The sequence below is a fragment of the Pteropus medius genome, unplaced genomic scaffold (genome assembly GCF_902729225.1).
Source record: "Pteropus medius unplaced genomic scaffold, Ma_sr-lr_union100, whole genome shotgun sequence".
NCBI classification, from domain to species: Eukaryota; Metazoa; Chordata; class Mammalia; order Chiroptera; family Pteropodidae; genus Pteropus; species Pteropus medius.
In genome coordinates, this window is record NW_024355008.1 from 8,599,270 (window position 1) to 8,609,285 (window position 10,016).

The 10,016-nt window shown below is 35.8% G+C and overlaps 1 pseudogene; it reads right to left on the reverse strand.

Annotated features, from left to right (window-relative positions):
* Positions 1-9,689: 9,689 nt before the first annotated feature.
* Positions 9,690-9,808, reverse strand: LOC120598255 (uncharacterized; annotated as a pseudogene).
* Positions 9,809-10,016: the final 208 nt, after the last annotated feature.

The following is a 10,016-nucleotide window of genomic DNA, read 5'->3' on the forward strand; positions in this document are numbered from 1 at the left end:
AATCAAAGGAGTAGACATAAGGAGGGTTACATGAAATCCATTGGAGGTAGAGTAAAGGGCATGGGAGAAAGCAAAGTGGGGAGATCTCTGAGATCGAGTAAAAAGTAAAACTTAAACTGGTGGGTATAGGAGAGTTAATAATGAACATTTACAGCATGTAGAGATGGTATGCGGGGCTAAAATAGCAAAGAGGGGTTCTGTGGTCTCCTGTCTTGGTGCAATGAGTTGTGCCCTGAGGGGTCTGGGTGAAAGGGATTACTCTGACATTCCAAGGGTCTGTGATCTTAGATGCTAAAAGACAATATAGGCAACTTCCCTTAAGGTAAAGATTGACATTTGTCAAGGAAGCTACAGGCCAAGGAAGAGGCTGCCCGCCTTTAATTAGAAATTTTTGTGTTCAGACCATTCTGTGTGGTTACTTTTGGTTTCTGAGTTGTGAGGCTCACCATGCAGGCCCCTCCATCGTCCACAAGGGCTCTCAAAGTTCCCTATGCCCTACTTGCACCTCAGATCTATTGCACCAGCCTCTCTGTGATGACACGGGCATCAGTATTTTTTATAGCATTTCCAAAATACAGTCAATATCCAGATCCCTTGCCTTTTCAAACTTTAAACTGCTCTTGAAACTTTGGGGCAGCTTATTAAAATGCAGGTTCTGCCCTGTATATCTGGGGCAAGGCCTAAGGATCTGCATTTTCAACCCAGCTGCCAGGAGTTAACCATTTTGTGTGAGGGGTGGGGTAATGAGGCAGGAAGTGGGGGAGATAGATACATGCTGAGCAGCACAAGCCCTTGGATATTAACTCCGGACACCAGCTGATCTTGAACAATGATTTCACTGCCTACCATTAAGACAGTGCTCAACATTTGAGTGCCAGACATTTAAAAATATAAATCTTGGAAATCCCATTAAATTTAGATAAAATCTAAAGCTGTGACTTTGGCTTACAAATCTTTTAATGTGACACTGACTGTAGCTTAGGTCTCTGAGGGTACCTCAGAGGAAGTTCTCCGCAGGCTCCAGAACACAGTTACTCTTTCTGTTCCTCAAACATACCAGACCTATTCTCCCTTCAAGGCCTTCATACTCGTTCTGCCTTCTGCTTGGAATGTTTCTCCCCTCCATAGCCTCATGGCTGGCTCCCTCTTCATTCAGTTCAAATGTCATCTCCTTAGCCCTTCCCCAGTCACCCATTCTAAGTAAGCCACTCTCCCTCCACCTCTCTATTTCATAACCTTCTCCCCACATAGGCTGTTTACCATTTGAAATTGGTTTATTTGTTTGCTTACAGCTTTTCTGTCCACTTTCAGAATATTAGTCATGAGAATAAAGCCGCTGTCTATTTAGGCCAGTGCTACACCCTGTTTCTAGAAAAAGGGTCTGACAGAGGAATACACGTACACAAAATGAAAGCAAACAGGTAAGAGAGTCAGGAGAGAGGGAGAAATTTGATGTGCATTTTATGTTTATAGTACACCTCAACTGAGACTAGCCTCAATTCAAGTGCCCCCTAGCTACTTTATTGGACAGAGGAAATCTACATATCAATCCATAAATTGTCAATTCTTTTATTCAAATGATACCATTTCTTGCTTGCCTAGATGTCATTAAATGTTAATAGTTTGGATGAATTTGGAGATAAACTATATTTAAAGTGGTTTTAGAATTTCAAATGCCTACAACAGAAATTGATTTCTAAAATATTTAATAAATCAAGAACAAAGGCTTTTTATTGTTCTAAGGGAAAAGACGGAATTTCTTGCTGTGGCCCCACTGCATGAACTTGTCTGCCTTGCCTGCCCCCTGCTGGTTCTGCATCAGCCACACTCAAGGCTGCCTGGGAGTCCTTTCCCTGGGATCTCCTTCCAGTTAACCTTCTCAGCTCTGCCTGAGTGCTTCCTCCCACTGACCCCTAACATGCATGTACACTCCCACCTTGCCTAGAGAGTAATATGTGAGTCAATCTAAGGGAAAAAAAAATTTCTTCTAGTGTCCAAATATTGATTTAAATTATTTTATTACAATATAAAATAGTAAAAATATAGAATTGTAACTCCTTATGTTGACAGTTCATATACAACATCACATTCAAACTGAAAACATTAACTAAAAAGAAGTTATGTAATTACTAAAAGTGTACAAAGGGGTATAAAGTTAAAAATAATTCTCCCTCACACCCATTGTCCCAGACTCGAAGTTCTCCTTCTCAAAGGGAAACTATTTATGTGTGTGTATATATATATATATATATATATATATATATATATATATATATACACACACACACACACACACACACACACACACACATATATATATGTATATATATATGTATATATCGCCAGAGCCAGAGATATATAAGTTATTTATTCATTGTTTATTTTTATACCAATTTGCTGCATTCTTTTTCAAATAACAATTCACATTATTAATTTAGCGGGATAGATGATTCTTAGTTGAAGTCGAAATTGCACAGCGCCTACTACACCTGACTCTCACAGTCCAAGTGCTTTGAAGTTCAGCATGACTGGTCCACAGATGCTGTGGGATGATGCACTACATCCACCACTTCCTCTATATGAACTACTGTGAAACCTTCATTCTTGCAGCATTCATGATAGGCATTTGATCTTCACTTGTCAGGAATGCAACATAATGCATATTAATTAAGTCTGGTTTTTTCACATTCCTAAGACAATTAGAGTTGTACTACTTGTGGCCAACTCAATCCAAAACACACATGTTCAACATGGGCTTTTAAAGCTTTGGGTAAAATTTAGTCATAAAAGATCCAGAAAATGTTGCTGTTAATTTTTAAGATTGTCATCAAAATGGAAATATGATATTAAAAGAAAGGCCTATGAGTCCAAGAATATTTTAGACTGAGAAAAGTAAGTCTAATTATTTCTGTATATATACTCCTCAGGGCTCAGCTCAAGTAAGACTTACTTGACAACGCTTGACCTACCCCCGCAAACTAAGTCAGATCCCCAGTTATGTGTATATATACCACCAAGTACTCCCTTAGTACAATCAGAGTTAAGCCATTAATTATGAGGTCATGTGTTTAATGTTTTCTTTCCCATTACAATGTCAGCTCTGGCACAGGTACCATGTCTACTTTATACACCACCATTTCTCCAGTGCCTAGTGCAATGCTTTTCGCATAAGAATCATTTAACAAATATTTTTTGAGTGATCAAGTAAAGCAGGTGTTAAGTCAATAGACTAGGGTTCAAGTCCCATTTTTACCTCTGTCTGTGTAATCTCGACCAGTTATTTAAACTCTTTAAGTCTCGATATCCATATTTCATAAAATGAGGCAAGTAGACTACATCAGAGATTCTCAAACTTGGCATCACCTGGAAAGCTTTTTAAATAATGCAGATTGTGGAATTCTACCTATAGATCCTCTGCTTTATTAGTTCTAGTTCAAAGCTAGATAATCTATTTTAAAAGCTCCTGAAGTTACAGTGTTCAGCCAAGGTTGGAAACCCTGAAGTATTTCTAACGTCCTATAGAGCTTTGCATATATTAGTCCTTGACCTGGTCATTGAGGGCCTAATAAATACTAAATATCACTAGCACTGGGAATAATAATATGAGGAATGTCTAGATTTCCCGACCCCAAGGATTTGTCTGCTTGGAGGCACATAGGTAATCTAACAGCTTTTTGAACATCTTGGTAGCACAGGATGTTGCAAAAGGCAGACAAAAGGTATTTATCTCAGTCGAGTTTAGGAAAAGATTACAAGAGATGAAACTTGAATTAACCACAGAAGGTTGGGTAGTAATTAACCAGGAGGGGAAAGTATGTTAACAGAAAAAACAGAATGTACATAAGTCCAGGGAAATGAGAAAACCTAGTTCGCTAGAATCCTATAAATGACTTCCAGAGATGTAGTGCATTCAGAGGCAGTAGAGTTTAAGAGAAGTTTCTGGAGAAGAAGCTGTTGTAACATTATAGCTTTAGTGGCTGAGAGCAAGAAATTTTGAACCAGAAAGATGTGGTTTAAATCCTCGTTTTGTCATTCTCTCTCTCTCTCTCTCTCTCTGTGACGCATGAAAATTAATTAACTTGTTCACACTCAATTTCCTTTTCTGTAAAGTGGGGAAAATAACACCTGTCTTGTAAGATTACTATAAAGATTAAATGAGGCAAAATGAGGCAATATATGTACAGCTCTTAACACAGTGTTTGGTAGATTGTAACCAAAAAATATGCTCCAGAAGGCAAATTCATTGCAACTTTGCTTTTAGTTTTTTAATTTTAATGACTACATAGTACTGATATTGTATTTAAATCTATTTTTTTTAACTTGTTGTTTTGATTATTTTCATGTGAAAAAATTCAAATAGTATAAAAGGATGTTCAGGGAAAAGTAAGTGTCTTTCTCAAACTCAGGTTTCTGTTCTATGATTTGTTCTTCCTAGAGGCAACCAGGATGTACCAATTTTTAATGTACCCTTTAGAGATATTTTGAAACACATTTGAAGTAACAAAAATTAGTAATGGTCAAAATGTTCATCTGTATGGAAAATATCTGTGGAATAGGCACCCTTTGTATACTATGCAGAAATTTAAAAAGCAAGCTGTACAAAATGATATGTTCATTGTGATACCTTCCTTTTAAACATGCACATAATAATGTTACACATAAACATATATTTATATGTAAATAAATATGTATAGATACTTTCATGTGTATAATCAATATCTAATGATTAAGAGTTAGGTACTCTTTATTATGGTATTTTTGCAATCTAACTGGACCTTTTAAATATTTATACTTTAATGACATAATTGTGTGCTTAATAAATAAATGTGTTTTCCTGTTAACTGGAGGGAGTTATTCCTAAAGCTAATTTACATTTTATGAAAGGATTGCTGAAATAGGTATGTATGCATCAAATCTCATAACCGGAGACACACCATTTGGAATTATGTGACTTTTTTGACAAAGTGCCTATGGATACTTTGTCATTTTATTGAATTATGGTCCACTAGTAGAAAAAGTAAAATTTTCAAGCATGACTAGAGATAATTTATTTCTTTAGATACTGTGACTCTAAAGTTCATCCCTGACTTATTCACAGCTATTTTGCTTATACACTAATTGTACACATTAATTATAAGATACATTTGAATTTCAGAAATGATCAAATGTGCAAAAAGTCTTAAAGTAAAATATATATGATATCGAAATGAAACTTCTGTTTACTTTCTTAGGCAGAGATAATAAAAGGGCAGCTTGTTAAACTATGAAATTTTATAAGCTTTCCATTTAGCATGGTGATTGTTTCCCAATGCCACATTCTTATTTTTTGGTCATCTCTTAGTAGAAGAAGACATTGGTTGCATTATTTTTCTTTTGCTTATAATAGTTCAGTAGGTCTCAATTTCCTTCAGTATATTTTTTTAAAGTACATAAAAACCAATGTGTACACTACTATGTTTCTTCAGATTTCTTTCCTTTTTCTTTTTTTTTTTTTTTGGTTGAGGTAGACAGTGGGAGAAGAGAACTTACTTGTTATACCAATGATGCCATATCTTCATTGTAGAGATTCCTCATTCCTTGCCCAAACTTTAGAGACCAGATGTTTCAGAAATTAGAAATCATCTGATTCTAGAATCAGATAATATAATACATATGCCATGTTATATGACACACCAAGGAGGTCTGGGATGGTATAATTTACCCCAAAATATTAATATCTCACCAGCTAAATATATTTATTATATTTATACAATAAAGACTATATTTAGCCTCATATAGGTTCAGGGCAAGTGTTACTGCCAAATGAGTTTGTGCCAAATTTAAAAATATATTTTATTGCATTGCAGATATGGATTATATACACAAATTATACATAGATATTTGTGTTTACACACACTCCTCTATATACAGATATAGTTCTTATATCTATCCAAAGATGTTAGAGTTGGTAGCTTTATTATTTAATAAACAATATGATTTAATGTGCATCTTCATTCAGATATTTTGCTGGCTGTGTGAAGGGTATTTTTCTTTACTGTCAAGGTACAGTGTGAGAACTTCTGTAATTTGAAGATATAATTATGTTTTCCTTCTCTTAGCAATTCTGCTGTGTCAGCAGGGAATGGAAACACCATTTAGAACATTCCAAAAGCATAGGCATTATAAATAGACTGGGTCAAATTCGAATCCCAACTCCGCTGTTAGTTGGCAAAATAATGAGATGTTCACAGGAGCTCAGGGAAGTCATACTTGAATTCAAGTAGATCACAAATTGTTAGAGCTAGTTAGTGGTTAACTCTGGGGAGGAGGGAAGGAGTAGTGACTAAAGACATAAGGGAGGCTATGAGAGACTAATATTTCATTTCCTGGGTTTGTTGGTGCTTGCATGAGTACGTTGACTTCATGATAATTAATCAGGTTCTACAGTTATGAAGCTTGTATTTTTTGCATGTACTACTTCTGTATATAACATGGAAGTAAATAAAATATTTATTAGTAAAAAGAATAAAAGTACTAAAAGGTAATGACAGACTAACTCCTTCTATAATCTGTGGACCCAATGAGGAAAATATTTCATAAAATCCATGTATAATATAAAAGTATTGAATAATATCACAGATATTATTAAAATTAGATATAAAATGCAAAAATGTATGATGATCATCAATAAGATGATGTATGTCTAGATATTAAGTAGTAAATGCTGTTTAAGGGTCAATATGTAGATGGAATAAAACATTCTCTGATTTGGAGATTTTTTTCCTGCTACTTCTGGAGCTCTGGATTGTAACTCACCAATCCTTAGGAGCGAGTGATTATTATGAAATAATAAAAATAACCATATAAATGGTTTAGTATTTTTAGTACATGAATATTTAAGAAATAACTCAGAAGAAAATTTTCAAGCATCCCATTTTATTTTTTACTCTGAAGACTAGTGTTTTACGAAACACAGTTTGGGATATGTTAGTTTCGATTTTAATCTTATGGGCAATGAAAAGCCATTTAGTATTTTAAGAATGGAAATGACAATCTCATTCAGTCATGGAGGATGTAAAAGCCAGGATAGTAAAAGAGAAATAACAGATTTGAGACTGTTTTAGCAGTTAAGGCAAGAGATGATGAGAACCTTAATTCTGTTGACCGGCAGAATCAGTTGAGAAGAGAGAATTGATGCCAGAAATTTCAAGGTAATAAAACTGACAGGCTTGGTGACTGTGGTGAATACTGCGATCCATGCCCAGATCACTCTATTTTTTCCCCCCAAAACATAAATTTCTGTGTATTCACACCTAATCTTCAAAAGTTGTGTAAACAATTTTCTTTTCTGCATTCCTCTATCATTTGCACAATTTTTGTCAAGTCCAAACATAATTTAAAATGAAGTAGGTAGTTTCTCTCTACTCGTGCCTTTGTCTTTGTGGTGAATACTGAGGCCTGTACATGAAAGCACTATTCTCCCAGGCAGTGGGCCAGATCACTCTTTTTTTTTTAATACATTTATTTATTTAAATTAGTTTCAAGTATACAGTACATTGGTTAGACATCTATAATGTTCATAAAATGATTCCTCCATTGCTACCTCCCTCCCCTGGCCCTCCACTTAGCCATCATATTAATGCTAACTGCCTTCCCTCTGCCATGCTCCCCGTGCCCAACTATCAACTTCTAATTTGTACTTCTTTAACCCCATTCTCCCATCCTCCCAACCCCACTCCCCTCTGTCCGTTACCAAATTGTCCACTATATTTGTGAGTCTGTTTTTGATTTGTTTGTTCTTTTTGTTCCTTAGATACCGCATATAAGTGAAATCATATGACATTTATCTTTCTCTGTCTGACTTATTTCACTCAGCGTAATAACCTCTAGGTCCATCCATTTGCAAATGGTAGGATTTCATTTTTTTTTTTTAATGGCTGAGTAATATTCCGTTGTATATATGACCCATATGTTTTTTATCCAATCGCCTGTTGATGGGCATTTAGGTTCCTTTCATATCTTGGCTGTTGTAAATTGTTCTGTCATGAATATTGGAGTGCATAGATCTTTACGAATTATTATTTTGGTTTTCTTTGGATAAATACCCATAAGTGCAATTGCTGGGTCAAAAGGTATATCCTTTTTTAATTTTTTGAGGAATCTCCGTACTGTTTTCCATAGCGGCTCTACCAATTTGCAATCCCACCAACAATGTATGAGGGTTCAATTTTCTCCACATCCTTGCCAACACTTGCTGTTTTTGGATTTATTGATGATAGCCATTCTGACAGGTGTGAGGTGATATCTCATTGTGGTTTTAATTTGCATTTCTCTGATGATTGGCGACCTTGAGCACATTTTCATATGTCTGTTAGCTATGTGTATTTCCTCTTTGGAGAAGTATCTGTTCAGGTCTTCTGCCCATTTTTTAATTGGATTGTTTGTTTTTTGTTGTTGTCGAGTTGTATAAATTCTTTATAAATTTTGGATATCAAATATATCCAAACCTCTTATCAAATATATCATTAGCGAATATCTTCTCCTAGTCGGTTGTCTTTTTATTTTGTTGGTGGTTTCCTTTGCTGTACAAAACTTTTTAGTTTGATGTAGTACCATTTGTTTATTTTTTCTTTTGTTTCCCTTGCCCTAGGAGATATGTTTGAAAAGAAATTCCTTTTAGTAATATCAGAGAGTTTACTGCCTATTTATTCTAAAAGTTTTATGGTTTTGGGTCTTATATTTAAGTCTTTAATCCATTTTGAGTCTATTCTTGTATATGGAGTAAGAAGATGGTCCAGCTTCTTTTTTTTTTAAATGTATCTGTCCAATTTTCCCAAAACCACTTATTGAAGAGACTGTCTTCACTCCATTGTATATTCTTACCTCCTTTGTCATATATTAAGTAAGAGTATAGGCATGGGTTTATTTCTGGGCTCTCTATACTGTTCCATTGATCGATGTATCTGTTTTTATGCCTGTACCATGCTGTTTTGATTACTGTAGACTTGTAGTATAGTTCGATATCTGGTAGTGTGATATCTCCAACTTTGTTCTTCTTTCTCAGGATTGCCATGGCTATTCTGGGTTTTTTATGGCTCTATATAAATTTTAGGATTATTTGTTCTAGCTCTCTGAAAAATGCCATTGATATTTTGATAGGGATTGCATTGAATCTATAGATTGCTTTGGGTAGTATAGCCAGATCACTCTTGAATGATGTTCAGTTATTCCAGTTGTTGGGAGTGCCATTGGCAAACAGCCTTCAGCTGCCAGCTCCTTCAGGGATTGTCTCAATTGCAGAGAGACTTGCCCACATCCAGTGACTAATGAGGAATAGGCTCAGCTATATGTCTGGGTGATCTATGAAGTCACACAGGGCCACATGCACAGAAGGGGCCTAGTGCTGCGGTTAATGCTATTCTGTCACCTTTTTGGAAATAATAATTTTTAAGGAGTTCTGCATTTTCATTTTGTACTAGACCCTGAAAATCATAAGCTGGTACTGATATGTGGGAGTATAAATGACTTGCCATTTAGGCCCATTTCAAAATAACTCTAAAAAGTCTCTCTAGCTTCAGAGCTCCCCACGGAGTCAGTTGAGGCAGTCGTTGGGCCTATATCAAACCTTTTTTTCCTTCGGTGAGGCAACCTTTGGTTGATCTCACAGATTGCAAGGCTTACAATCCCTATTTATTTTAATTTTTTTTTTATGCTTATAGCACCTGGTTTTCCTAGGTGGTCTCCCATCCAAGTACTAACCAGTCCCAACCCTGCTTAGCTTCCAAGATCAGACAGGATCGGGCTTGTTCAGGGTGGCATGGCTGAAGACTAAGGGCCTGTATCAAAGTTTGACTTCACTTCTGTTTAATCCTGATTGATTCCCCTGTCCTTTACAGCCGTTGGTCCCAAGGGCATTCTTTAAGCTTATTGCCCACTAACCTCCATGTCAGAGTGTGCTTTCTGGAGAATTCAATCTGCTACTGTGACATTTGGGTTGTAGGAGAGGAGTCAAGTGCAAGTCTGAGATGGTTTGCCTT